This window comes from Chiloscyllium punctatum, chromosome 13 (assembly GCF_047496795.1).
Source record: "Chiloscyllium punctatum isolate Juve2018m chromosome 13, sChiPun1.3, whole genome shotgun sequence".
Lineage (NCBI taxonomy): Eukaryota > Metazoa > Chordata > Chondrichthyes > Orectolobiformes > Hemiscylliidae > Chiloscyllium > Chiloscyllium punctatum.
The window spans coordinates 6,951,213-6,954,253 of NC_092751.1; the positions used below are offsets into that span (position 1 = coordinate 6,951,213).

Consider the following 3,041-nt stretch of genomic DNA (forward strand, 5'->3'; position numbering starts at 1 on the left):
CTCCCTTTGTGGGTGAAAATGAGCATGAGTTCCTCAAAAGATTTACAAGTCGTTGTGGAAGCGTCATACATCTGTGCCATTTAAGAACATAAGATAAAGTCATTGACAGTTTCCCTGGGAACATTAGAACACACGAGACTTTGGGCCAAGGTTGGAAACTGCGACTGGAATAGATGGCTCTCTGATTAGCCACAATGCACACAGGCGGAATGGCCTTTTCCCACTTTGTAAATCTACGAAGACAAGTTGAAAATAATCTGCAACGAAAATGTTCAGAAAGGGTGTTTTATTTACACCAAATACGATAGCATCTATCGCCTTGTCTTGTTATTTACTTGTGAGGATTCGGTACTCTCAGCACTGTGGCCCGGATCGTATTCCCGCTCATGGAATGGTTGTATTGTTCAGCTAACGTATCGGTGTACCAGTACTTCTGCCGATTTTCCGATGCGAGCAGGTCATTGGTTTTGTCCAAAACATTATGAATGTTAACATAATACAAATAGCTGCAGTTGCTGGAAATCTGAGCCAAAAACGAAAATTGTTTGCGGAACGCAGAAAGACTGGCAACAGAAACATCGACTTTCCTGCTCCTCGGATGTTGCTGTGCTTTTCCAGAATTTTCTGATCTAAAATCAGGTTTCCAGCATCTGCAGTGCCACTTTTGCCTAGTTCCTTCAGTGTCGCTGGTTCCCAATTCAAGAACTCCATCTCTAGCGGTTTCATGTCTGTACCTCCATGCTGTGGAGTTGAAGAGTGAAGAAAATTAACTCACCCCCTCCATCTCTGGGGTAATTAGGGGCTGAAAGTGAATCGTGTCACATTGAAGTATATCTACATGCGACTTAATCTCTGTCTTTTATTGGGAACCATCTCTTTCATTGTAACCATCAGGAAAGACCATTTCGTTCGCCAGAAAAAGAAATGAATATGTCATTAACCTTTGTTTGTTTCATGTCCAAGAATACTCAGATCAATAGCTCCCTTGATTACCTCTGCTGGTCATGTTCGCAAAGAGATCGAGCAAATTGCCAAGTGTGAATTTCCTTTCAATAAATAATTTTGACTCAATTTTGCTGCAAATATCTTTTCCTAACTTTGTGCTTTTTTTCCTTTTACATTGGTGTCTCGCACCTTACAAATGACAGCAATGGTATAAAAGGAGATGGAAACATTTCACTCATGTCAGCAGCAGCTTGCAATGAGATCATGGCTGATTTGGTCAATGCTTAAGGCTGGTGCGCTCTCTGTAGTCATGGCCGAGTGGTAAAGGCGATGGATTAGAAATCCATTGGGGTTTCCCCACGTAGGTTCGAATCCTGCTGACTACGTTATGAATGCTTTCTGCTGGAGCAATTCAAACTTCAGGATGCCAGTTTTGCAAACCAGCCTGTCATTTGATTAGACTTGGGAAACTCGAGTTCTTCATCAGAAATGTTCCATATTTTAAACATTATCTCTGTTTCTCTTTCCAGATACACTGCTCGACACATCGGGTTTCTGCAGTTGCTATTAAACGTCCTGAGCAGAAGTGCTGCTTTTCATTAGATTCCTTTAATCCCTTGTCCTCTGTTCTCTGACTCTGGTCATTGGCAACACTTCCTCCTGCTCGTCAGAGTGCTCATTCCCCACCGCTCCCTCTCACATCATTACAAACGACCGCAGGAATTTGCCACTTAACCATCTTTGTTCCAAAGTGAAGCTCACCAGCCGAGGGAATCTCCCCACCAAACGGGACTTTTCATCCCTGGACATGGTGCACGCCAGAGGATTGTGAAGAGATACTGTGAAAATATTGTCAGTTGGCAGGTGGAAAAATGTTTAGGAAGCAAATCATATAATCTAGCCTCCAGCTTTGGAATTCTTGAGAAACTCTTTGGGAAATGGAATCAGAGGAGAATGAAGAAGTGTGAACTGTCAGTCCGAGTAGAGGAAGGGACATTGACTCTGATGTTCTTGGCACAAGAACTGATCTGAGAGATTGAAAGAATTCTCACTCCCGTACGTGAGGAATACAAACTTCATCTGGACTCTGGGACAATGAAAAACTCTGGAACACTCAAGACAATGTCCAAATATTGACTGGGATCACTACAGTACGAGTTCTATAGATGGGTCAGTTTTTGTCCAGTGTGTGCGGGAGGGCTTCCTGACAGAGTATGTAGAAATGCCTTCAAGGGTAGAAGCCATTTTCGATTTAGTACTGGGTAACGAGCCTGGCCAGGTTTTAGATTTGGAAGTAGGTGAGCACTTTGGAGACAGCGATCACAATTCTCTCAGGTTTACTTTCGTGATGGAAAGGGATTGGCGTACTCCACGGAGCAAGAGTTTCAGCTGGTGGAAGGGAAATCACGATGCAATGAGGTTAGATTTAGGAAGCGTAGAATGGGGTAGGAAACTGCAGGGGGTGAGCACATTAAAATGTGGAGCTTATTCAAGGAAAAGCTCCTGTGTGTCCTGGATAAGTATGTACCTGTCAGGCAGGGAGGAAGATATAGAACGCGTGAGCCGTGGTTTACTAAGGAAATGGAATGCCTGGTTAAGAAGGACAAAAGTCTTATGTTCGGACAAAACGTGAAAACTCAATTAGAGCGCTCGAGGGTTCAAACGATATCAGGAAAGGCCTAAAAAGAGAGCTGAGAAGAGTCAGGAGGAGACATGAGAAGTTGTTGGCAGATAGGATCAGGGTTAACCCTAAGGCTTTCCATAGGTATATCAGCAATAAAAGAATGACAAGAGTTAATTTGGGACAGTCAAGGATAATAGTGGGACGTTTTGTGTGGAGTCGGAGGAGATAGGGGAAGCACTAAATAAATATTTTTCGACAGTGTTCGTTATAGAAAATGAAAATGTTGGCGAGGAAGATACATAGATACTTGCGTCTAGTGTAGTCGATATTGAGGTTCACAAGGATTAGGTGATAGAAATACTGCAGAGTGTGAAAACAGACAAGTCCCCTGGGCCGGATGGGATCTGTCCTAGGATCCTCTGGGAAGCAGGGGAAGAGATTGATGAGACTTTGGAATTGATCGTCAAATCAT

General features: G+C 43.2%; 1 non-coding gene across 1 annotated transcript; it reads left to right on the top strand.

Annotated features, from left to right (window-relative positions):
- The first annotated feature begins 1,249 nt into the window (after nt 1-1,249).
- On the top strand, nt 1,250-1,331 carry trnas-aga (transfer RNA serine (anticodon AGA)). Its single transcript has one exon. It is a non-coding gene; the product is annotated as a tRNA-Ser (tRNA).
- The last annotated feature ends 1,710 nt before the right edge of the window (nt 1,332-3,041 follow it).